At 45.6% G+C, this 27,638-nt stretch overlaps 1 long non-coding RNA gene across 1 annotated transcript; it reads right to left on the bottom strand.

Moving 5' to 3' along the window:
- Positions 1-277: 277 nt before the first annotated feature.
- LOC144166564 (uncharacterized) lies at positions 278-24,445 on the bottom strand. Its single transcript, XR_013321703.1, has 3 exons — positions 24,346-24,445; positions 15,922-16,063; positions 278-414 (listed from the first exon to the last, which is right to left on the bottom strand). It is a non-coding gene; the product is annotated as an uncharacterized LOC144166564 (long non-coding RNA).
- Between the last annotated feature and the right edge of the window lie 3,193 nt (positions 24,446-27,638).

Raw genomic sequence — 27,638 nt, 5'->3', positions numbered from 1 at the left:
GCGAAAATCTTATAGTCGAAGAGCTCGGTGCATCGACAAAATGCGTTAAACAACCTTCCGCAATGAGGACTGTGTGCACTACCATAAGGCATGCCACTTCAACACGCCTTACTTGTATTTTGCGTACAATTCTTGTTTACGTCGTACCTGAAAAATGGACGCCGTTTGCCGCTCGTAGAGCACAGGAACCAGTGTTGTAGCAGTGATTGCTGACACTATTGGTGTCGCAACGAAGGCCCAAAGGATGTGAAAACCATACGCGTAGAAGTGGGCCGCAAATACAATTACGGACATGCTATTAGCCACGGACGCCAGCACGGAAAATGCCAGAGCGGCGCTCGGGAGGCTCCGGCCACCCAGGAATGCGTCGAGCTCGAGCAGCCTCCCACTGCTGCCATTGGTCGCTGCTACCTGCTGCAGGTTTGGAAGGTAAAACACATGGGCATTCTCTGGCATCTTACTATAGGCAAAAGTTGAGGATTTCTGAAAAATTCTTGCTGGAACAATTTGCAATCACAATCGCAGAGAATTTTGCATTAGGTAAACACGTGCGGCGAGTTCACAAGCAGAAGCCAAGTAGATAGATTCACGAAACCGTACTTTCGCTGCTAGTCCCGATGAAGAACTTTTTTTTTTCATTTCATTTATTCAACCTTAAGGTCCCGAAGGCCTTACATAAGGGGGCACGTACATCGAGGTTGGAAGTTTCATAGCAATGTAACAATATGAAGGTAAACACTGATTACAAGAAATAAATAAATAAATAATGCAAATGAAAAGAACACGCATAACAAAACAGAAATACATGCCAGGCGATAAATAAATTCTGGAAGTACAGAAAAAACACAACTATAAACGCAAGAGCTAAATGTGCTGGTAGGGCTTAACATTTGGATTTTGGAAATGACTCAGTTTTTCGTGAAATGTTTTGCGGTCCCTGCAAGAAACAATATTATCTGGCAGCGCATTACAGAGTGTTACGGCATGGGGGGAAATGAACTGCTCATCGCCGTCGTCCGGCATTTTATGGTCATCACAGGGTGCGTATGGGACAGGCCAGATGACGTTCTCAATGGGCGTTTTAGGAGAGGGTGTCCCGATCTGCTGAAGTAAAAGAAAGTGTGAACGAGGCAGACACGAGAGGTTATGCGATGTGAGGCGAGCGATGCGAGTGACAAAGTTTGTTTTAGTGCGGTTACGATGATGTGTCTTGAATATTGTAACGTAATGAAATGAGCTGCGCAGTTTTGGGCTTCCAAATCATCAGGGAGATCAGCTTGTGAGGGATGCCAGATGAACGGTGCATACTCGAGTTTTGGTCGCGCGTATGTTAAAGATGTGAGTTTATTTATGTCAAGAGATGCAGATCGCAAGTTACGTCGTAAGTAGCCTAATGTGCGTGAAGCTTCTGAACGAATGGTTTCAATATGTTTCACCCATGATAGTGATGACGTCAGATGAACTCCTAGATATTTGTAAGTGCACGTGTGGTCAATGGGAACCGAATTAATCCAGTATGTTTCCTGTGAGGTGATGTGTTCACGTGTGAAGGAAATGACCTTGCATTTAGTGAGGTTTAGGGCATATGCCATCTTTCTCACCATGAAGTGATGGTGTCAAGGTCGTGTTGCAGGGTGATTGTGTCGTTAATAGAGTGAAGAGGTTATAAAGAACTCAGTCGTCTGCAAATAGGCGCAGCTATGTTTTATGTAACTAGGAAGGTCATTTACGTAAAAAAGAAATAATAGAGGTGATGAGCCGGTGACCTGGGGAACACCGGAAGTGACGGTGGTAAGGGTTGATTGGAAATTATTAGCAAAGGTAAACTGAACGCGTCCTGTTGAGAAATGTGCGAGCCATTTTATATGGTTTGGGGGATATACCAAGAGCGGATAATTCGATGAGCGGGTGGTTGTAGGGTACGCGATCGAAGGCCTTGGAGAAGTCTAAGAATATTGCATCAATTTAAATGTGATCGTCCATTTGCCGCAGTATGTCATTTGTAAATTCAGACAGTTGATTTTCGCAAGAGAGATACTTTCGAAAATCATGTTGAAAATGGTAGAAAAAAGTGATTGATTCTAGGTAGACCACTTTTTAAATGTATCAAATCAGCCTGAACAGAATTTCAGAAACGAGCAAAAATTTGTCATTGGGCCTAAATGCAATTCGTAAAGCTATTGTATAACATTTTTTATATGTCAGCTAGGAGAATTAGCTCTGGCAGCGTTTCATTCACGTCCTTTACAAATTTTCGCCTGTTTCTGAAATGCTGGTCAAAGGTGTTCGACTAATTTAAAAAAAAAACTTTTGAAATATTCCCAGTTGCCAAAATGTAGCTTCATTTTCGTCACGATGACAAAACGAAATGCAAAAAGTTCCATATCAGTTGTTTAGGACTTATGTTTCTTATCACACTTCGTACAACTTTTCTTTTGGCACGTTAAAAACTGTATACGCTTATCTTAATTTGGCAAATTAATATTGCCACAAACCACGCATCGGATTTGTTTATGTTTTTGCTTTTACCAACGGCTGCGCCGTGCTGTGTTATCTGCGTCCCTAGTGAAGAGCATTTTCAATTCTTTCTTTCTGATGCCGCACAGATTATCTCATTTGATAGGGAGAATTCTTCGCCCTAACGCTACTTAGCCTTGAATAGTCTTACTTTATCTACAGTGTTCTCGCTGTAATTCGATTGTTCGAGAAACACCGCGTAGAAGGATATATGCCCGCAGAGCAGACGCCGCGGTGTTCGATTCGCCGACACTCGCCTGCACACGTCAGTTTGTTGAGTGCTGCTTCGCCGCTTGTGCATTTTTGAGTCGTTAGGGGAGCACAAGTTCGCTCCAAAAAGGTGATTTCATCCTTCAAGACAACTGTGTTGTCTTTAGGTTCCTGACAAAATGCGCTTTCAAATTTGACTATGTACTGGAATTTAGGCGGCCCAGTTTTTCTAGTGCCCAAACACAAAAATGGTTGAAGCTTCCTCAGTGCATGCGTGTTTTCCACAAGGCAATTGGGGCATGACCGGTGTTATTGTGGTGAACCGTGTCCTGCCTTAACGCCCACTTCAAGAAAGTACATCCTTGGTGTTATTTGAAAAAACCCTGACACCAATACGAGCAACCAGGCCGCTCATGGCATAGAGTCTGCAGCCAATTCCTCCCTGCAAATCACGTGCACTTTGAACAACCCGTATCCTCCTATGGATGCTAATGATCGCACCATAGCAAGGGAATTCACCGTTACTGCTGGCAATGCACACTTAAAAAAACAATCCCCAACGCGACAACCCCAGCCCTTCACCCATCCCGTGGAGCCTCAAGGTCCTATTTGGAAAACACGTACCGGTTACACCACCACGTCAGGCATTAGGAATGTATGGGGCTCAGACATTTTAGCAGCAGAGCTTATTAAGCTCTCGGTTGCGCCGTCCGCAAAAAACACCAAGAAAATACGAGCGCATGTGAGCGTGGGCCTCGTGAGATAAGACCGGCGTCGGCTAGGCTTGCGCATGGGCTTGTACCACGTGAAGATCTCGCAAAAAGAGAAAAAAACACCAGCGCACGTACCTGTGAGCGTTTGAGCAAACAGCGTCGCCGACAAAACGACGGCCATAGGCTCCTTATGTCACTCGCTCCGCGTTACTAGTGACGACCACCTGCGCTCATAAAGCTCGGAATCGCCGCGGCGGCGGCGGCAGAACTCTCTCCGATTCTCCGTCGCGCACAATGTGGATGCTGCGACCAAAGATGATCCGGACGCCCGTAGAAGAGGCGGGTTATAAGGAAGCACGCCGCCCTGTCAGGAGAGAATGCAATCGCCCAAAAGAACAACTACAGGTCTTCAACGGCGAGAAAACGCTCGGCGAAGACTTTGCGATGGCGGATGATGAAGTGTACGAAGACTGAAAAAAGCACTGCATAAATAACGCATTTATATACTTTGTGTTTGATTAGCTCTTGCGCTGACGAGCGCCATGTATATACACAGGGTAAATGGTTGAGTGAGTTATACGGCGCTCAACGAGTTTAGTTTAGTGAGACAAACACAGCCCTGCTGTGACATGAGGCTTGCGCAGTTTGGCAAGGTGGCTTTGATTTTCTGGAGATAAAAAGATTGGGTAGCACAACCCTCACATCGTCACGCCTTCGCTCATACACCTTATGCCACAACAACCGACCCGACGTTAAACTCTTCATCTGGGAGACTGCAGCGACCTGAACAAAGAAACAAGCGGAAACCTTACTACTTTTCTACGTACGAAGATTACATTAAACCCAAACAAAGAGAAAAGAAAACGGACATGTCCTTCGGGTGTTTTATTCTTAAACCAAGCGAACGTTCCTTAGACAACCTGAAATTTATCTGTGGAGCAAATACAAATCGATCGTCAGGTAGACCCGTGCGTCAACGTAAAAACTTATTTCCCCCGCAATAACCCGAATCAAGCTGTCGTGTGGGAACGGGACGTTTGAAGTGCTCCAACCCCACAAGCCAACCGATTTTTTCCTCCCTTTTCACTCTTCCCCCAAAAAGTGTTTCACTTCTCCCGTTTAAATAAGTTTGTTTATTCAACCATTTCAAGGAACCCCTCTTTAAAATCTCAATAAACTTTCTCAATAAATTTTATCTTTATCCGCTCTATCATGGGGTCACAATGTGACTTTCCTTCCACCGCCTCCTATGAGAATCGAGACATCACCTCTCATTCATTGCCTTCCTGACATGAGTGACGAACGGATCATGATGATGATCCTTATCACAATAAGCATGCCTTGATGTACGCATCAAGGAAAATAATTCTGCTTGGAGAACGTTTAGGTGGTAGCCTACTATAATGCCTGGCTGCGGATTATAAGGGGTAGTAATCGTTATACGTCTTCCCATACACGTTGGAACATGATACGGACAACTGCAACTATGAAACGTGGTGACGCGTTTTTCATTGTAATTGTAATTGTAATAACGTTTAGCATATCATTCACTGTTCAGGCAGCATGCTTTTCTGCCTTGATAGTGTTCGATGATCGTAGACTATTTCCTTCATAGCAGCTCATCCAAATCCCAACCTAAGAATGCGGCTTCATAGCGTCCATCAGTACATGTCTGGAAAGTGATGCTAGACACTCGAAAACACATTGATAATTATGCTTTTAGTGCTGGTATATAGTGCATCACCCTTTCCGATAACACCTCACTGTAGCGCAAAATTTCAGTTTTTGTAATACTTCTTGCGTTTTTTTTTTCTTAAGAAACAACCCATCTTGGCCGTATCTAGATTGACTGAGGTTCTGATAGCTAGAACATTTAAAGAGAACAAAATGGTATTTTGTCTTGATGGCGCCTTTAACATTCGCGTGGGCGACTACCGCCCCCCTGAGGAGACGGACGAAACTAGGTGCACGTGAGGTTTCGAGGTCTTGACAGGCCCTCCCCCGCTTCTACGGAAGAAGTAAGGAGGAAACTAGCCCTGCAAATACTAGAAATGACGACAAAGGAAGGCAGTGTGAGTGCAGACATACCCGACGCCGGTAGCACAAAGGCTAGTATTTGAGAAGACTTTCACGATAAAGCAAGTCCAACCACAAATCACAGATCAAGCATTAAACAAACAAACAAACAAACGCGCACACACAAACGCCGCCCGCTATGAATCGCCTAGCGCTTTAAAGACACATTTAGCCGCAGACTGAAGCCAGACCATTGAACCTCACACATTGAGCTGTACCAGAAACGATTTCCCCCAACAAGGCGAGCCAGAGGACACCAGCCACGCATGTGATTGGAACACGGACAAAGAAAGGGCGCATTGTGTTTTTGTTGACTAACCAGTAAAATAAACAAAAATATGTTTGCAGCTTCGCCCTACAACCGGGCAGTTGGTTCGCGTAAGTGAAATTGGAAACCTCATCATCATCATTATCGTTGTATTCTTAACCGAGCCTAACAAGCTCATCCCGATAAGAGGAATCCTAATCCATTCCTACCTGTGGAGTCTTGGGGTGGATCAAAAGCGGCTCAAATACCAGATGGTGGCTTTTCAGCAGCCTCTCTTTTAGATGCGAAGAATCTCATGCTCGGAGCTGTGTCCCCCGCTCCCTCGTCGTTGACCGCCGTTCGCACTCCCACTGCGCGTGCCTGGCCAGGCACCGCTGATGATGATTGTGGCAGGATGCCACTAGGGATTGGCCAACCAAAGAACCCATCCCTCCCTCGTCGTTGTCGTCGTCCGCCGTTCACACCCCGACTGCGCATGCCTGGCCAGGCACCGCTGATGATGATCGTGGCAGGATGCCCCTAGGGATTGGCCAACCAAACAATTCATCACGAGATAGCTTCGCGTTCAACCACCGTCGTCATCTTCCCGTAGGGGAACACTGAGTAGTATGCGAGGCATTCCTCCTCTCCTCTCCGGCATTCCTCCTCTCCTCTCCGAAGCTCCTCTCCTCTACGGGATTGCGCAACGAATGGCAACGCCTGCGGCTCCGCGCGCGATAATCCGAAGCAGCTTAGGGTTAGTGACGCGACGGTATCCGCTGTGTACTCCGCTGGGGGCGCCACTGTAGCTCCGCGGTATAAATGCCGCGCGTGCGCGCTCCGCTCCCCTCATTCTCCTCCCGCAACGCCACGATCGAACTGAAAACTAATGGGCACTTGAGTTGACCCCATGGCTGCTTCGCATACTACTCAGGGTTACCTTACGGGAATATGGTGAAGTTTTTTCCGATATCCATATTTCCCTGCCGAATTGGCAAAATTTGCCTTAATGACCGGTCGATGTTCGTTTTGAATCAGAATCTTTCGAATAAACCGCACCTTCATTTTTGGTCCCTGATTTAAAAAACCTTCCTCCGCCATGTCCAGCCATCTCCACAAGTTAGCTACTGCAGCTACACCTGTTTCCGAAGGTGTTTGGAGCCGCGTCATTTAAAACGGTGATCTGCGCTCGTAACCTCGATTTTAATTTAATTCATGGAACAAGTACTACAACGTACGCAGCAAGGAATTATTTTTCCTTTAAAGCAAGCGTACGAGCGAATTTTAGAGGTAAATATGCAATCTACAGAAAAAAATGTTGTTGGTCGAGCTGACTGAACTTGTAATAGTTATGTAGATCCCACGAGTGCTTTCGAACTGCATGCCAGCATATGCTCCGCCGCAGTGCCCCCAAGTGTTGTTCGTGCCACTCCAAAACAAGTTTCTGTTATGACTAGGGGCCAGACGTTTAGGCAAAATGCCTTTTTTGAGATAACATGAAGGGGAGTGAACTCCCTTCCTGTCGACACCGACGACTGACACTAAACATTCCCCCTCCAATAGTACAATCCTTCTTCAGCCGCTCCTCACTTTGCCCTCAGTGCACTCATAGCATCTCCGCGAATTGGCCTATGAGGATTACACTTGTAATTAGGCGTCGAATGGCTCTGTTCACAGATGGCTAGGGTAACAAAATACTCCTGATTTAAGGTGAACAATGATGATTAATCCACTATAACGTGAGAAATGGCTACGTCTCAAAATCGCGGCGATAACGCCTGTGGCTACTGACCTACCCTCCCCAGGGAAACTGGCAAATTACCGCGATATAATAATGACCAGTTACACTGGACCGTCACTCATTCTGTGGTAACTGCCAACCAGCTTCTTCGTTGGGCCGAGCATAGTAAATACATAGGCGTTAAAGACGCCGCTTTTGTGCGCAAAAACTCGGTTTTACTTGCCCCGGCCTGTTCCGGCTTGAATCGGGTAATGAATGATTCCACGAAAAGTCTTTTATAGGTGTATCGATGACAGCTGCATCTTACCGGTACTCGCCTACGGGACAGAAAATTGGAGGCTCACTAAGAGGGTTCAACTGCAATTGAGGACGGCTCAGCGAGCAATGGAACGGAAGATGATGTGTGTAAATCAAGGGACAAGAAGAGAGTGGAATGGGCCAGGTAACGAACGCGTGTTAAGGACATATCAGTAGAACCTAAGAAGAAATGGACGTGGGCAGGGCATGTAATGCGAAGGCAAGATAACCGTTGGTCATTAAGGGTAACAGAGTGGATCCCTAGAGAAGTCAAGCGTGGCAGGGGGCGGCAGAAAGTTAGATGGGCAGAGGAGAACAATAAGTTTGAGGTGATACATTGGTCGCAGTTAGCACGGGACCGGGATAATTGGAGATTAATGGGAGAGGCCTTTGCCCCCCAGTGGGCGTACATAGGCTGGTGATGATGAGGCTGTTGCTGACGATGGTGATGACGAGATGTATCGAAGTAGGTCACCGGCTATATTGTGAAAAATACGTCTCCTTAGGTGCTCCCTCCGACTCCGCGATAGGAACATGCCGCATAAAAGCTGCAGTTTTATAAAAGTTCATTGTTTCTCCTGGCCGACTGCTTCCACTATCTAACACAGTGCGTGCATATGCTGAAGATTCGCCAAAGACGTAGAAGCCTATTTTAAAGCATCGCCTGATGTCAACAAAACAAATCTGCCGCATGTCATTACCATTATCGGAACTCATGTCATATATTCGCCTTCTGGCACTCTCGCCTTAAGGCAAAGCCGCTGTGAAGCCGGGTGTCATGAGCCCTGTTTTTTTAATCGTGTGAATTGGCCAACAGTTTTTCAAGGCTCGGCTGCTCGCTTGCTTGCTCAGTAAAAAGGTTTTAAAGCAAAGCTTTCTATGTCTCAGCGATGGCGTTCGATTTCGAAAGCACATTGACACACTAGACTAATAACGTTGGCTTTCGAAAGCCCATTGACACACTAGACTACTAACGTTGGCTTTTGAAATCGAACGCCATCGCTGAGACACGGAAAGTTTTGCTTTAAAACCTTCATAGCTTGTATTCACTGGCGAGGCATGCATGCAAGCAACCATCTGATTGCGCCGTTACTGGCTACGTCGGGCTCCGCGGGATGGTGGTTTTTGTCCGTGCTAAGCACATGATGTGTGCTGGGCGTTCCAAACTCTGCCTCACCGAACACAACGTAAAGCCTTGAGTCCAATGTGAGTGCTATATAACATCTCTGTGGACACCACCGTTGAGGATCGGGTTGAAACGGAGCAGATGACGCACGCCTTTTTTTGTTTTTTGTTTGTTTGTTTGTTTGTTTGTTTGTTTGTTTGTTTGTTTGTTTGTTTGTTTGTTTGTTTGTTTGTTTGTTTGTTTGTTTGTTTGTTTGTTTGTTTGTTTGTTTGTTTGTTTGTTTGTTTGTTTGTTTGTTTGTTTGTTTGTTTGTTTGTTTGTTTGTTTGTTTGTTTGTTTGTTTGTTTGTTTGTTTGTTTGTTTGTTTGTTTGTTTGTTTGTTTGTTTATTTCGTGTGCGGGGCAGTGGCACAAGCCGCGCCATGTCTGTGGCACATCGGACATGTCCATGACCGTTTTCACTGTCACCAAGCGCAGAAATTGACAGCTAAACTTCTCAATGAATACCACCTATACCGAGCAAGCAGAATAGGTCTCACAAAAACGATGATGATGAGCGAAGGCGCACCAAGCGCCTCCAGCAAGCAACGCTTCTTGTGGTCGCAATCGAACCTGGGTCTCTCGCTTTGTGAAGCCGACGTCTATCTGATTGAGTCTTTCCGACCAAGTCGAAAAAGTTCTTGGTCGAATAAGTTGTGAATGTGGGACCTTTACTTAGGTTGCATGGAAGAAACCTTCCCGTTTCTACCTTCGTTCTCGTTAAAAAAAGGGAACTATTTTTTTTATTACGTCATGCAAACAATGTCGCCAGCGAAAGTCCGAACGGCACTTTCGATATCACCGACCCAGAGTTTTGCTGCCCAATCCCCCTATACAATAAATGACCCCGCCAGTTCTCGAGCCATCGACGCGCCATCAGCGTTTGAAGCAGCACAATCTCCGGGCAGCGTTCTTAGCCAATGAGACGCGACTGCCGTGAGAAATTTCAGCCGATAATATCTCACGGTTGCCGTGATAATAGACACTACCAAAAAGATGAGCGGTAGTTTCAAAGACCTAGCACCGCACATATAGTTCCGTAGACAAAAGCCTTGTTCTAAAAAGATAGAAATTTAGCCTTGGCATTCTGCGGCGCAGCTCGGTGAACGTCATTTAGAATTGCCGAGAAACACAGAAATGAACATTCCTCCCGAAATTTAAATGTTGATACTCTTGAAACGGTAGGAGTGCGTTTGAATGAGTAGCGTCTAAATACCAATATCGTCGTAACGTTTAATATGCAAAAAGAGCAAGATTAGGTATGCCGAATTGAATGGCAGCTGTGACAGCAATGTTAGATAATGATCCGTTAGCTCGTTGCCCCTGGTGTCCGTATGGCCAGAGACTCAAGCCAAACGTACCTGACAAAATCACAAAGATAACGCTGTTGATTAAACTTTTATTCTAACAGATGGCTGCTAAATATTACATCATCTTTTAATGTACATAGACGAATAGAAAAAAGTCTGCAGAAATTCAGCGAATGACCTACTAATGCGTAGCATTCTTATGCCGCTTGTCTTGACTGCTAGTTTTTTCCACCCAAATTTTTTGGTTTTTCTGAAACTGTCCCACCAATAATCTCCATCTACGCTATTATAACGATTATAAGTGGAACTTTCGCGAAATCCGCATTATTGTGGAAATGCAGGGCGTTACAAGGTCCGCCATTTTCCGTTTTTTTGAGATTTTTCTTACTTTTTAGTGTTCCTAAATTTCTTTGTATCAATCATCTCATTTACGCTAATATAACGATTATCGGTGGAACTTCCGCAAACTCTGCATTATTGTGTAAATGAAGGTCGTTATACTATTTGCCAATTCTCGTTTTGTAAATATTTTTATTTATTATTTTCACAATTTATTTAGATCAATTATCTCCATTTACGCTAGTTTAACAGTTACACGAGAAACTTTTGCAAAATCTGCATTGTTTCGGAAATGTCCTGCTTTGCACGATTTACCATTTTCTATAATGTTTTACATTTTGCTCATTTTTCAGTTTTCCTAAATTTTGCCCAACCAATTATCTCCATTTACGTTATTACAAGGATTACACTCGGAAGTTTTGCAAAATAGCGTTACTGTGGGAATGCGGGGCGGCACACGGTTAGCCATTTTTCAAACGTATTTTGTATTTTGGTTAGTTTTAATTTTTTAAATTTCGTTTGACCAATTATCTCCATTTACGCGTCATAACAATTGCAGGTGGAACTTTTGCGACATCTGCAATGCTGTGGAAATGCCATGCATCATACGTTCTACCATTTTCCGTCATTTTGAAATATTTTCAGATTTTTGACTTTCCAAAATTTTGTCCCCCCAATTATTTCCATGTACGTTATCATAACGATTACATTTGGAATTTTTGCGAAAAGCTGCACTATTGTGGAAATTCAGGGCGTTACACGGTTCGCCATTTCCCGTGAGTATTTTATGTGTTTCTTATATTTTAAGGGTTTCAAAGTTTTGTTCGACTCTATTTACCCTATTGTATGAATACAGGTGGAACTTTCGCGAAATCTGCATTATTGTGGAAATGCCATGCGTTCCGCATTTTGCCATTTCAGAATTTTTTTAAATATTTTTCTTATTTTTTATTTTCAGAATTTCGTCTGAACGGTTATGTCCATTTACTTATTATAACGATTACATTTGGAACTTTCGCGAAATCTGCATTACTGTGGAAATGCAGGGCGTTACACGGTTCGCCATTTTCCATGGTTATTTTATATATTTCCTATATTTTTAGTTTTTCAAAATTTCGTTCAACCAGGTATCTCTATCTACACCATTAGAGCGATTACATTTGGAACTTTCGCGAAATCTGCATTATTGTGGAAATGCAAGGGCCTCACACAGTTCGCCATTTTTCGTGATTATTTTATATATTGCTTTTTTTTATTTTTTTTAAATTTCGTTCCATTAGTTCTCTCTATTTACACCATTATGCCGATTACAGGTGGAACTTTCGCGATATCAGCATTTTTGTGGTAATACAGGGCGTTATACGGTACTGGCTGGGAGGTAGTCAGCAAAAAATGCTACGCATTAGAACGATAGCAGAGGAAGGCAGCTTTCAGCTTCGATTCGCAAAGTATTTGCCATTTGTATTTTGACCACAGTTCCTCAGCTGCGTCATTGTTTTTCCGTGAGACAGTGCCACTTTTGGCGGAGGCTTTCGGAAAGCTGTCGTTGTCATCCTTGAGGAAAATGTCAAAGCGGAAAGATAATCGGTAGCCTCAAAACTACGCCTTTTGAATAAAACTATCATTTGGCAAGGAGTGGGAATTGGACGTGCTGTAACAGGAGCCATGACGTCTATTTCGACCTACGTGGAGCTGAATCGCTGCCTGGTAGGACTGGCCCATACGAGTTAATTTCGTACCCCTCCACCACCCACACATAGGGGAATGGACAGTGACAACGAGAGATCTACCAGGTGTTCAAGAGTAGCAACTCAGCACTGCCTGCGTAGGTTATGAAAACTCACAATTCGTATTTCTCGGGTACAACCGTACCCGCAAGGTTTCTATGAACATTTCAACGAGTAAAGCTCCAAAAGACCTCGTTGTTCTGCCCCTCTGACCACCAAGTCCGCGAGAAAAATTGGCCACATTGCAAAGAAGACTTCGAATGTGCACAGTGCTGGAAAAGGCGAAAATAATTCGAGCAAAATAAGCTAGAGCGCGCACTGAGCCCGGTCACACTGTTCACAAGAAACCCGCTTACGCGCCGCAGCGCATTCTGCTCGCTTGACAGTCGACGCAAGATTGTGGCATCCTCTCACTCTACAAGCTCATTGAGGATGATAGTTTTTATTGGGCTACTTAAACCTGAAACTTTTGGTCTGTTCATATGTCTGTCTGTCTGTCTGTCTGTCTGCCCCTCGATCTAGCAAGCGGCCAAAAGATAAAGTAATTTTGACGCGAGAAGTTTTCCTATGCAACACCGTTCCAAACTACTAAACTAGGTACCGCACTTTATAGTTGCAATAATTTGAGTAAAATAAAAACGTCAGGCATATTTGAGACAGAACACGAATACATGAATCCTACAGCGCGGTGTTTTGTTAATTGAAAATAAATATGCGCTTTGTATTTGCGATAGGAAATAAAAATACGCATAGAAAATAATATTTTTACCGAAAAATACCAAAAAAGCTCGCGCGAGCCGAGACCTCATAGCAGTGTTCCAAGTTAAACAGTAACAGAAGATTCCAGTATATGGCGCAAGTGGTGGAATGCGGAAAAATTGAAGTAACCATATGAAGTTTTCACCATGTTTATCGTGGGAGATAAGGAGAGGTCAACGGGGAAGATAATGAGAGGTTAGCGGAAGAGAAAAGCGAGGCATTTATGTGCCGTGAAGTGAGCAGACACGCGGCCACCATTTTAATTGTGCACAGGGTTCAATGGTAGAAGGCATTGCGGAACATAACGATTGCTGGGAACGGGTGAACTGATAAACCCTAATCAACCCCCGAACAGATAACTGTTTAATACTAGCACCGAAGTTCAGAACCTGGTGGGCTTCCCATGGTGCAATAAATGTGGCGTGTTGCTTCAAATGCGTTTTGTCCTGGTTCCATGTTCTTATTGCTATTGCTACATTTGGCAAACATATCAGCGTGTGCGCATGCGCTTCTTGCCTATTTTCGTTTAAATAGTTTCTGAAGTCGGGCAAAAGCATTAGTAAGCAGCAATAATAACGCGAATGGATAACAATAGATTACTATGTTTTGAGCACAAACAAAAACAGTTCGAATTTACGTTTCGCAATTTGCTGAGCTAACAGGAGCGCTGTAGCAGATGTTCATGCATTCATTTTGACCATTTATTTATTCTTCACGTGTCCCAGAGTTAACCCCCTTCTTTCAATTTTCCTACAGCTGCGTATTATATGAAATTGCACATCCTTAAATGCAGTTTACGAACCACATACGTTTTTCGGCATCCCTAATGTTGCCAATGGGGCGTAAAAGTTCGCATTGACACTGACACAGTAGCCGGACGCCTCATTTTCGCAGAGGGTCCATTATAAATGCGGTGCTTCGAAATAAAATTGAAAGTGACCTTATGCAATAGCGCGCGGGTGCACAGGGGCAACTTTAAAACACCTCAGTAGTTGCATCGGACCGGCCATTGAGCGTCGCTGCGTCGCTACAAATTCTAACCGGAATACTTAGCATTGCTGCAGACCTTTTCCGCCGATTATGTACACCATTACCCTTAACCAACGTCTGGTACAGTTACGGGGCACTACGTTGTTGGGCGTCAAAGTCGCTTTGCGCGAGCTGTAACGTCCGCATCAGTCGACACGTTGACCTGTGAACCGCAAATTGCTTGTTCGGTTCCAATAAGGAGCACATCCCGCGTGTTCCCAAACGCTTCACGGCACTGTCCCCTTCCCACCCTTCCCCCCTGCGTGACATGTTTGATATATCACTCCGTACGATGCAGAACGTTAATTAAGCGTGGCGATAGGCTGCGTCCTTAACCTAAAGAGACCTAAAGGATAGCAATTAACCATTATTAACGAAAACCACTCGTAGAATTGAACTTAGAAAACGTTTTTACAATAAAAAAAATTAGAGCCACCTCGGCTCGAACCCAGACTGTCAGGTCCAGTACCAAGAAATATACTTACAGTGGCCACAGAGGCCGAAAGCCGACTCCTTTCAAGCAGGAACTCTACAGAAGAGTGCGTAAAGTGACATCACACACCTCACGCGGTGTGGTTAGCGTTGTGCAGCGAAACGTTTGCAAACACGCGCTTTAGAGTGTGCTGCTGCAATTAGGCTTCGTCTATCCTCGAGGGACTGCAAAAAGTTAAGGAAGCTCACACTAACGCGTAAGACGTGAAGGTAGAGAAGCTGTACGCAACCCTCAAGACCACCCCGAAGGTTTATTTCGAAAATTGCAGCCGATTTGTTCGTCATCGCCTCTGCAACGACCCTTACTCCATCATTGCTGCTATTAGTGTGAGCTTCCTTCATTTATTTGGAAGGGATAATCATTTGAGATGACCTTCGAGGGGCGTACGCTATGACGTGTCTTCCTCGCTCCCAGTGTTCCGACGATTACGGTGAAGCTTTTTTTTTTACCAATCTGGGCCAATCTCCCTAAATGGGTATGCTGGTTTTCAACCGTGCGCAGGGGACACTGGGCGGTCATTGCGAGGCATGAACACACACAGGCGCTAGGCATTTTCTTGGTTTTGTTACCGGTCGAGCAGTTACGGGGTGGCCCGCGCTCACATGCACGCGCTCGGTAATTTCTCGGTATTTTTAACTGCGGAAGCGAAAAATTACGATGTGCTAAACAGTTAAGCTGTGAAAACTGATAAAATCTGCAAAGTGGTGAAGGCGGGAATTCGCACTCACCTCCTGGGATCATTAGGGCAACTACGTCACAACAGCTGGGAAGAGCCTTGCCAGACCGTGGTAAGTTGTGTAATAGTTAAACTCTTCTTCTATATGTGCATCCGCTACTACACAAACAAATATGAACTAAGCGGAAGCCCTAAGCGGGAGATCCAATGTACCATTACTATCTCTGGATCTCTGGTGGGTATAAGTTGGAGTTAACATGAAAATAGGGCACAGTTATAGCGGTACACTGTTACAATGTGTTTATACGCCTAAACCAACTGCTAGAGAGTATCAACCAGAAATTTCTTACTGTGTACCTAAGTGTTTTGTAATTAAGGTATTGGGTTGTTAATAGAGTAAGGGTGTTCAGCTACACTATAGTTCTGGATACGGAGCATAACGATATATGTTTTTTTTTCTGTGAAAGGGACGATAATAAACCAGAAAACGAATATCTCAATTGTGTTGCGTTTTGGCACTACTAGCTTCATTTTTTTTTTTGTCGTGCAGAGGAAGGGAAACGACTAAAAAGAATGCACAAGGTCACTAAAGATTAGAAATCTAAGAAACACGAGAAACGCACCTTCAAACGCCGCCGGTGCCCTATGGTGAAGTACAGACCGACAGCATATCCGAAGACAGTGAGCACGGCGAACACGACACAGTCAGCGGTGCCGAGATTTTTCATCGCTGATGACATAATATCGCCGCTTCTTCGTAAGTACCTGCATTTTGAGGCAGATCAAATAAATGACCAATGCCTGTTCTCGTCCTCTGAAATGAACTGAAAATTTCGCTTCATTCCAGAATAACTTGAACACTATTTCACGGCTGTTTCCGCAGATCAAGCAGTTGTTTTCGCGAGTGTTGCGTAAAATAACTGTGTCGTTTCTGGTGTGCACATATCTGGTTGCTGTTGCATACGTATCTATTTCTATCCCGTGGCGGCCACCTCTGCTGAAATTGTCAGCTCTCTTGATCTTCCAGAACAGATTTTCCCTGTTTTATACTTTTGAACACGCCCTTGAGCACACTGAACATCAATTAATATCTAATCAAACAGACCTCAACGCGTCTAGCATCGCCGAGGCTCATCCTAGGTTTGTGCTACACAAATTAAAAGAAAAACTAAATGCATTGATCAAAGGTGCACTGAAAATGCAAGAATCTGACGCAGTGCTGTAATGCGGTATTGCAAAAAAATTGTTGTATAGCGCAACTAAACGGTTCAACTACAAAAAAAATGTCTAGTGTTTAATCGGGCTTTTTTAAAGCTGATTTTCTCTGTGTTGTAAGCGCGCCAGTTATACACCGTAAGTGACGCTCTATTTCAAGGACTGAACGTATGGAGTGAGAAAAAAGTATGGGTGTGGACGGAATGGCATGCTGTTTCCTGTCGCTAGAGAGACTTTATTCACGGCAATGTGTAACATCCCCGTCAGGAATCTGAAATCACAAATCTTGAGTCTTCACAGAAAAGTAAAAAATACAAAATCCGACAGTAAACTAGTGCTCTTTTTGACGTCCCTATCCCAACGTCTGCGAGAGTGACGAACGTGCCGGGGATAGCTGTAGTGCGCCAGGTATCCCTAAATACCACCGAAAATCATTGCTTCTCGCAAAGAATCTAGAATGAACCTGAGTAAGTTACTTCTATTGCTCTCTCTGCAAAAAAAATTAAAAATAGACACATAAAGGAAGCACTTTTTTGACAAAATTTGGTGACTGAGACTCACCTGGGAAAGAAAAAGAACAAGAAAAGACAGGAAAAAATTGAACTCTGGGAAACAATGTAGACGAACCGAAATGTGTAGTTTTTTAGGGGCGAAGCCCCTTAGGGGCTGGGCTGTTGGCGTCTCCTGTCGTCGTCATCGTCCTAATCGTCATCTCATGTAGTCACGGTACAAAAGCACCGGGAAACTAATTTACGTCTCGCGCTAGAACGTAACGCGTACTAAAAAAACACCAAGACACTCGTTTACGCCTCGCTCTGGCACGCTTCATAACGCTCACTAAAAAACACCGGGACACTCGTTTACGCCTCGCGCTACTGCGCTTCGTGCTTGAAAGACACCACACTTTTAAAGTAAAGCTGTATACGTGTACCCCGCACCAGGCGCGTCGCCAGGAATTTTTTCCGGGGGAGGGGGGGGAGGGGCGCGTTGGACCAAAAGATGGAACGGGGAAATATGTAGGCAAGGCTTCTCACGCATTGTTTTTCGAACGAAGCTTCAAATAACTGACTTTAACATGCGATTGTTGTATGCTTAATGTTACCAGTAAATCCCACCTTAAAGAGCTTAGATGATGATGACCATGATGATGATAACCCGTTCGCTGGTCTATGGGTAGGCCACGAGCGATTCATTCGTCCGCGGAGCAGGCGGTTATGCGCGCACGCGCTCGTGAGAGGGATCATGAGTATGCTCGTGAGTGGTGCACTCTAAGAAAAAATGGTGTGGTAGTTTCTCCCTTAAGGGTGAAACAGGAATGTATCATATATTGCTCCCTAAAAGGTAGAAAGATTCTCCCTTTAAGAGGGAGGAGCGCGTTTCTACCCCTAGGAGCGGAGGAAGATTTCCCCCTTTCGTGAGCTAATGGAGGAGCGTTCCTCCCCTGGCAGCGTCACCCAAGCAATGCTTGTCATGCGATAAAGGCCTAGCGAGCTGATCAGTTTGAGGATCGAGGAAGTACAAATAAGTAGGTTACTGCGGTTGTGTGCGCTCAAAATGCGCTAAAATAACCAAGAAATTACCTACCGAGCACCACAACTGCGGTTAACAAGCGATGTCGCCAATCGTATATGCGCGACTTGCATTCGTCTCGCTGCGCGCCCCGCCTACGCGTTCAGAGCGAACGCGCCGCCGTAAACACAGTAGATGTCATACCGATTGCTTTCAAAATGCCGCCTTTATTTCCGAAAGGCTCGTTACCCCGCCGTTCACCTCACACGAGATCACAAGCATCCAATGCGGCCGTTTGAGAACAACCAGTTTTAAGTGCGAATGCACTTTATAAGCGACCCCAAACCTTCCACCGGCGGCGGCGGCGGCGGCGGCGGCGTCCGCAGTCCTCCTCTCCCTAGCAACGGCGTGGAGCGGAGAGGAGCGTCGGTAGCAACGGCGCCGTGACGTCACTTCACCACGTGACCGCGCTCGCTCCGCCTCCTCGCCGTGGCTGCGCGGGTGCGCGCCGCTCCCCGCACCGCTCCTCGCGCCGTGACGTCATGGTATGACGTCACAGCGCACCTCCTCTCCCCAGCAGCTGCCGCGCGCCTCTCTCTCCACCGTGACGTCACACTCTCTCCTCTCCCCCTCGCTCGGCTGCAGCTGCCGTGCACCGCTGTCCCTCTCCCCTTGCGCTCGCCTCCTCTCTCAGCGACCTGGCTCGGCGCGCTCGGCGTGGCGTACCCCCCTATATATGCAGCGATAAACTGCCAGACCTCCGTGGGTCGGCTCGCGCGCGCTCACGGGCGAATGCCAACGGATTTTAACTTTACTCCCCCTCATAGCATCACCCCGTGCATTCGCACTTAACCATGTTCGCCCTCGGGGAAATGCTTGGGAGTTTTTTGTTAGTCGCCTTACCTTGCTACAACCGAAGCATCAGAACACGGATCGTCTGCAATCGTAAATCTCATCGTAAAGGCAATGCAGACAACACGAAAAATGTATCCGTCGCTGTCGCATCCTTGACAATGCTCGCCCTCTAGCGTGCTCGAAGGAAAGCAATCGTAAACGTTTTAAAATGACCGATAGATGACGCAAAAAAAAGGTAGGCGTGGGGAGGGGCAGCTACGAAGCATCACCATCAGTGGGCTTTACTTCAAGACGGTTTTTTCCTTGGTTTCCTTTATGGATAACGTATTTATTATGGCCAATATCACGGAGGCCACATTTGGGCGGGCACATATTGGGAAGAAACATGCAGCAATTACAGACGACAGGGGAGAATATTGCCTCCCCCGTTTCGGTGTTTCGTAGAGGCCGTACAGAGGGCGCTACGTGTAATTAGCTAAAGGGAGAATCTCGCTAGTCCGGGGGAGAAAAGTCTCGACTTCCTCCCTTTTTCTACCCTTTTTTCTTAGAGTGTGGGTGGTCCCCGAAGTTCGTCAGGCGGAAGTGGAGGCCAACACTGGGTGTTTACTATCAAGATTCGCGTTTTAGATTTTCCTTTAAAAAAGGGACTAATAAGTTTTCTTATCAGCTATGAAGTACAGTCGAGCACGATTTGAAGGTTATCTCGCCAGCGTCGAGCGGCCACGCGTACCACCGTCCTATGGTTTCGTTTAGGAACCATAAAAATCAAGATTTCACACACTTCTCTCCCTTGCTGGCTGTTCCATGCTACAAAAATGGCCCGCACGACTGACTTGCCACCTTTTGGGTTTCAAGGTTTACATTCGTTGTCACAAAGCACAGACTTGGTTGCCTTTTATCTACGCCGACGATAACGAAACTGGCATGGAATATTTGCTAAAGCTGGTGTTCTTTCTGCTTCGTTTGAAAGAGTAGCTTTCCCGCGACAACCTTCGAATCGCAGTGGACTGTACATGCGGTGAATTCGTATATTATGGCGGTGAAGCTAGCAAACGTGCGTCTTCGTCCTTAAGTAATCGCCTTTTGCTATTTGTTGTGCTAGTAATGTGAGTAGTAAACTTGTGCTTAGCGGACCATCTTATTGCCCTGCTGTTGAATGTTGAGCTTGTTGCACGTTTCTTCAATTTCATTATATTTCTATCCGCTAAATCGAAACAGGCATGGCTTCAGTACAATTCCGGTACAATTCAGTACAATTCTGCAAATACAGAATGCTGATTCTAACCAAGAGGGAAGTCAAGGAAACAATTGAATAGTGCCAAAAAGACAAAGCGCCGCATTAAAGAGAATTGTGTAGTTTTGTTGATGCGGAGGAAATGCAAGATGGGCAGAGCAATGCTTTTCATGCAGCAGAAATTATGGAACTGCAATATTCAATAAAATGCGCTGTCGGTAGAAAAATAAACATATCAAGTATTGATAGGTGGCTGAACAAAATACAGCGACATGGTCTGCCATGTGATTATACTTTGTACCAGTGTAAAGGCAAGGAATGACACGCCCCCGACCACATGTATGCCTATATGAGGCTTTTCCTGCTGTTCTGCCATTTCCCAGTCATGCTGTTCCGCCAGTGAAACAGCGGGACTGTTTCGATCGGCTCGCGGCAGGTTGCCGGTGCTTGTCGGTGTATCCGGCGCGAAATGCAGCCGGGCTGTATATATTGACATGTACAGCATCTGGAGCAGGCACAGGGATCAGACCTTGACGTTGCCCTTGTTTTCAGCTTTGTATGAGCAAGAATGTTCCTAAAGCTGCAGGTGCCACGCCTGCAGGCGACTTTAGGCGGTTTTTCAGACTACTTACACCGCACCCCAGCCTGGCGTGAAACATTTCGGTGGGGGGGGGGGGGGGGGGATGGGGGGGCACGGGCCTAGTGTGCCGCCCCCCCTGCTTGGCTGCGCCCCTTCCCCACAACGCCCTTTCCCCACAAAGCTTTCATCACCATTGGCAAAAACGCCAAGGTGCCGAGAATACACTTATACACTGCATGCTTCGCCCCTTTCCAGTTTTCACGTTAGTGTAAATGGCCCTGTTATCTCACGTTTACTTCTGCCCAAAAAGTTCAGACAATTGTTTTGTAGTTTATGGCAATCTCGTTAACATGTCCCTTAGTTCTTGTTATCACTGCTTCCAACCTTATTCAGGTGCGCAGCGCTACACACGAAAGTCTTTTTTTATTTGTGTACCATTTTGATTTTGTGACACGAATCGAGAAGTGCCGAAATGTAGGGTTAAAGCAGAAAATTTTACAAGTTTCTTGAACCCGGGAGAAAAAGCGAAAGTAGGGCCCAATACGTTAGACGTCACTACGAGTTTGAACTTAAAGAAATAGTGAAAACGCCTTTTTCGCCAAAATAGTGTACCGTAATTTCAAGAGAAGTCCCGGTATTCTAATAAACGACTGTGATTTCAGTTAAAATTGCCTCCTGTTAATATGAACTCCAGGGGGATCGCAAAAGCTTCAAATTGGCTAAACTTCCATTTAAATAAAAAGCACAAGAGCCGTGCCTGCCGTTACTTTGCAGCACTCCGTTCTTTATTTTTTACACCTTCGGCCTTACCCCGCCTGTTTTGCAAAGCACCACATGGAATACATGCACCCAGAGCTTAATACAGCCACGCATGTTTTCGTGCACAACGGACCAGTTCGAGGACCAATGCAGCTCATAACCGGGGCCCGTACCCTGTCGTTCACCGCAACTCGTCGACATCCGTACTGAACATCAACAGCTCCCAAGACACCGTCGCAATTGAACGCCTGAAACCTCTGTACCTCGAGCCACCCGAAGTCGTTTTGTTGGAACCTGCTCTGCCCAAGTCCTCCTCAACGTGTCCACTGGACATCCGAATGACTTTTTTTAGGTCGTCACTACCTCTACTCCCTCGGGGGGAGCCCTATAGCAACAGCTCCAGCGGCAACGGTCGATCGAGAGACGCCCCTCGCACGGAAGCCCGAGCGACATTGTGTGATGAACTGCGCGGCCACGCGAGTGCACCAGACACGGGGTCTCGCTGAGTACTCGCAAGATAGAATCTCTTTTGTCTTGCCGACGAGCCGTCGTCCTGTCCAAGGCTCTCTTCTTTCGCCCCGACTTAGCACCCTACAGAATCATTAGGTTTAAGCATAGAAAAGACACTTCCAAGGGTTTTCAACATCATACAGCTGAGAATAAAGTTTGAGCCTACGCGGTCGATATTGCTCTTTTCGGCGTAGATCAGCAAAGTATTGCAAGAGCCATTAACATTGTGAACTGGTTTTTGTTATGTTAGTGGATTTGGTGTAAGCTTGGACACGTGCCTGGGCATCTGACATGGGCAGTGGAGTATAGTGCCGGTGGTATTTCGAAATGTCAAGTTGGCGACTATGCCGGTGAAGTACCTTGGTGTTCCCCTAGAGTATTATCCCGACAGTGGCCCTTACTGGCGGAGACAAGCCGAAGAGCCTCGTCAAAAGGCAGAGAATTGGAAGGGCGCGAATATATCCATCTTCGCTCGAACAAGGGTTTGAAACCTATTTATGGTGAGCAAACTGTGATACGCATTACAAGTACGGCACTGTTCCCGGGCAAAAGTTCAAAAGTTACATCGTGTTTTTGGGGTTCCTCTTTGGGGTTAATCATGGGAAAGGATTATTCGTCATAATCAATTTCGACGTGTACGGGGTGGGAGGTTATGCTTAACGCATTTCTTTTTACGACAGTTGGCAAGCCGCTTTCTGTTCTGTGGGATGTAAAAGACGCGTTTTTCAACACCGTTTGCCTACTAAGATAAGGCAGGCTTTTGCCTGAGTGGTCTGTTGCAACATTGTTTCTGCCAGGATGTATCCGTGGCTATCTCAAAGAAGCCGTTGAGTCATTACGTTTCGTATGTGCACGGTTTTCGTTGGAATATTTGAGCATAGTCACTAGGAAAAGGCTAAACGGCGATCTCTGTGACACAGTTTTTCCCATTATACAATAGTTCACTCTGCACGCATAGGTGAAGATGTGTTTAAACGGGTTAAAAAATGCCAGTTGCACCGGGATGTACAACGTTTTTCTTTCAAATGCAAATTGGTGCATTCCTTGTAACAACATGGGCGCAAGAGAAGGGTCTTTTTATGCCATGGGGTGAACAATGCTGGTTGTGCAACAAAGCGGAAACAATGGAACATGATTTAATTGATTGTTTGGGACGGGGTTCTCTCTGGGATGCACTGTAACGTAAGCTAAGAAAAAACCTGTCAATCAATGCCCGCGAAATTCGGCATTTATCCGTCTAACATGATGGTGATGGCGTTGCGCTAGACGTAATAATGTTACTAGGTCTGCCCGATATATGGGGGTGTCGGATGGCAGTCCGCCACTCGAACATTGAAGCGCATCCTGTAAATGCGCATTGCAAAGATGCCATTTTCACTTTCCTTGAAGTGCAAAAGACACCCCAGGGTGTGCCAGATTGGTTCTCACAAGTGAAAGAGGTAATAAAACGAAATATTTTAGCAACCAGCACTGTAACACAGGGTGGAACAGTGATTTTTCGTAGTACAATGGTCTTCTTTTGTTACTGAGTTATTATGTATGTAACAGCGGTGCCGGTTTGTAAATAAACAAAATAAAAGCAATTATGATCCAATCAGATAGTCATCGGCCTTATAACGCGAAGGACCCCTCTTCGATTCCAACCATGGGGAGCGTTTTTTTCTTGTTTCATCATCATCAGCCTTCACATTGTGTAAAGTTGGCTTTCCTGCAGTGCGTTTTTGTTACGACACCCGCCATCAGTAAGACCAACAAAGCTTCACTTTAGTGATTCTCGAACGAGAAATTTAGACGAATTGCCAAATCATTCCCGAACCATTAAATCTGGGAACATCCTTCATACTTTTCATCAGTGTTGACCAAAAAGAAAACATAGGAATATCTGAGGCAAAACATCAACGCACAGCTGGCAGCCTCACTGTTCTTTTAATTTAAAATAAAAGGCTGCTTGACATTAAAAATACGCGTGGAAAACAAATTATGTCGCATCGAAAACAAAATACAAAGCGGAAAATGATCCGCGTCGAATATTTTGAGCCAAAGCTACAACAACAGTTTGCGCGAGCCTGCTCTCGTGGCAGTATTCCATTCAACAGCAAAAAATGGTTCCAATGAATGGCGTGATAAGTGGAACGCGGGAAAATTGAATTTATTTTAGGAAACCTCCCCCACGTTTATTGCATATTGATTGAAAGGGAAGGGAAGAACGGGACAGGTTGGAAAGAAAACTGGCTTTTACGTGGCGTAGGCGGCAGAAGACTATCGTCTTTCGTCGACATTTGCAGCGGAGTAAGTAGATACTTGGCCATTTTTGTCGCATAGACCCGTCCCACTCCCACTCCTGCACGTGTCTACAAACAGCATAAACGATAGACGCATTCTCACCTCTCACTCTCTCTGTGCGATGGCTTGTCGTCTGGTAGACGCCGTTCGACGAAACAATATGCGGAGATCGAATGAGTGTGCTTCGGTACCTGACGAAGAACAAATGGGACAACTGGAAGCTGGAGTTCCACCGCAGTGGCCTGGAGCAATGACACCAAAACTAATTTTACATTGGATGCGGCACGCACGTGTTTCGCAATGTAGAACACTCGAGCGTTGTCGCATGGCGACCACCTTTGTGCCCAGCTGTTGCCCCTAGCCGTCATTATAGGGCAATCTAACAATAATCGTCGCGTTGCTGTGCCAGGCTCGGTACAGCTGCATTCGACAACGTACAGAGGCCAACACCCTTGTCTATAACACAGGTTTCGTACTTAGAGCCTTATCTTGCCTCGGCCGAAAAACATTTGACGAAAAATATTGCGTCATTTTGAAGTCTTGACCATATATTTAGACCTCAACGTTTTTGTGATAAGTTTGAGTCCGCATTTTGAGAGGTAACCAGTTCAAGTTAAACTCGTTGTTATAGACAAGGGTGTTGCGCACTGTACATCCTGTTCATTGCATGTGGCCTCTTTCAGTGATAAACGCTATAAGCCTACTTGGGCCGATTTCGCAAAAGAAGAAAAACATCCGCTCTGAAGGACCACCCGTATTTTCCTGTGTATAAGTCGCGTGCGCAAAGGTTCATGCGCAACGGCTAACATTACCTAGGAGGTGTCTAACGTGCCGTCCCACTGTAATATACGCAGTCTACTGAAGCGACGACCAGCGGCGTTTCGTATATACATTGCCGCGTCTCTGACTACGTCACTCTTCCTAACTTTACCTAGCTTAACCTAATGAACAAAAATCAATTAAAAAACCAAGAACTGCGCTGTGTTAAGAAAATTATAAATAAAATAAAGATAAAAACGATAACGACAAGAGCCGGACTAACACCCCCCCCCCCCCCTTGGTATGCAGAAGCTATAGAACCTCTACGTGACAACGGCAGATGCTGGGTGTGTTGTCATCTTAGTCTTAAATGTTCGAATGCCGTGGAACGGCACTCCAGTCATGCCTGCAGCGCTGATCTATAGCGCCTTCGGACGACACTCTAGGCGATGCGTATTCTCTAGCCGAACCATGCAACGTCCCGACATTATGCCTAACGTCGCCCTTCGGTGCCCGCCCGTGTCAACCTGTACCCAGCTCACCGTACAACGAGCATGACGTTCCTTCCTTCGTTGTAAAGTAAACCTGCCACCTTATTCAAAATTTAGCTTAAACGAGGACGTTCTTCCTGTAATCACTCCTTTATGTCCAACATTTCAACCGGTACCGCTAAAAAAACTTCTTCATCTCCATGTTCGTGAAGGTGCGAGTGCCTCTAGAGAGAAATACGTAGATAGCGTTCATTTTGGCATGGGGACTGCATAGAGTTTCATACTAATGAAACTAGAGGGGACACTGGCGCTGCAATCGTTCAACCCCCATGGAGCTGATTGTGTGACGTAGACTCGTGATTTTCGAACTTGGCTTAACTTGAGGCTTGACGATTGTTATATGTACTAGGCTTCGTTCTTTTCCGCTCTGTCAATTTCGGTTTCGGCGTCGAAAGCGTCGGTAGTTCATTCCGGGGTAGAATTGCTGTTGGCGTTCGATTCCAGCGGCTGCAGTGCGCAAATACTGCACGGCTGGAATTAATGGATACGGGAAGCACTCCGCGCCGGGTAGTGCGTTCCATCCTAGTCACGTTCATGGCTACCCTTGCGATTATAACACGAGCACGGTAGCGCCGAGGACAAATAAAAATATTCTATCAGCTGTAAGTATGTGTGCACAGCCGGTGATTTTTTTTTATGTTGCGGGAGCGTCCACCAGTGGGTGGGTCGGCACCTTATCGTGGGACAAAGCGGCGAAACAAGTGGGGGTAGGCCGCTTGCATAGGACGATCCCGCCAGTGCAACCATCGTCTGCTAGGCTGTTCCCGCAAGCACAACACAGCCGACACAGTTCCTTTCCGTTGCTAATCAGCTGCGTGTATTCACCGGCGTAACCAAGGCTCACGCGCAATCGCTGTGACCGCCCGTAACCATGGACGCATATGGGGTGTTTGAAGCTGAAGGTAAAAACAATGTAATGAAATGAATACTCTGTATATGCATGTGCAGTATCAGACAGCGGAAGAAAATGTACCTCTGCAACGGTAGAATGGTTTTACCTATTGCAACAGAATGTGGCCAAATGATTGCCTGGGGCCTACCAGTACTTTTGGGTCATAAACTATGGCTTACATAGCTATGTACTGGTGAAGCCATATGCCTGTAAGATGAGGCGATCACCGGCATGCATGCTTGCTATTCAATGAAGTCGCTGTGAGTCTACATTGGTCACAGTGTTCCCCATCCAGTGGCAGGTGTTGCTGTAGCAACTGTTTGCGTTAGTGGAACCCTGGCTCAGCGCCTGGAGACATGCATATTGAGCACACAGAAAAAGTTGGCGACTGCACTAGGCGAGTGCTGTGTGAATTTATTGTGCCAACAGCAAAGTGCAGAATTCTGTTTCACTCATTTATAAAAAAGTCCTCACCACAGTCATACTCTGTAACACTAATAAAAAAAGCACAGCATTGCTTAATACATCAAAAGCAAGAGTGCAAGCTTACCTTGAGGAAGTTGTTTTGAACTTTTGAAGGCTGGTAAACAGCAAACATGCAAACTATGCAGTGAAAATAAGTGAAGGCATAAGCATGTCGCATCAATGTATTTATTGTCCCATCCAAGAGCCAGCATTGCTTAATACAACAAAAGCAAGAGTGCAAGCTTACCTTGAGGAAGTTGTTTTAAAATTTTGAAGGCTGGTGAACAGCAAGCATGCAAACTATGCAGTGAAAAGGAGTGAAGGCATAAGCATGTCGCATCAATGTATTTATTGTCCCATCCAAGAGCCACTGTGAACATATTGGTACCAGGATTTAGTTTGTAGCTACCTACCAACATTGCCATTTTCGCAACCAGCATACTGATGTACGCAGGCTGCTTTATGCAGGAATCAACAAAATGGTTACTGTAAGTGGCGAACAAATGCGACGTTAGGTTACGGTAAAAAGATTGCATGAAAGGAACCCTAGAAAAGCTTATAGCTGTACAGCAGAAGTGTTTCGATCAGCATCTGCCAGCACAGTAGAAGCAGGGCAACAATATCTGATCAACGAACAAAACAAGGGTCTTAAAACAGCGTACACTCGGCATGACAATATACAGCCACAGTGAACAGCAGTGGGTGGATACAATCTGCAACTTGATAAC

Source organism: Haemaphysalis longicornis, unplaced genomic scaffold, assembly GCF_048455015.1.
Source record: "Haemaphysalis longicornis isolate Haplotype H1 unplaced genomic scaffold, Haemaphysalis longicornis Haplotype H1 scaffold_18, whole genome shotgun sequence".
Classification (NCBI taxonomy): domain Eukaryota; kingdom Metazoa; phylum Arthropoda; class Arachnida; order Ixodida; family Ixodidae; genus Haemaphysalis; species Haemaphysalis longicornis.
The sequence above is the reverse complement of the archived record's forward strand: the minus strand, read 5'-3'. Positions and strand labels throughout refer to the sequence as shown.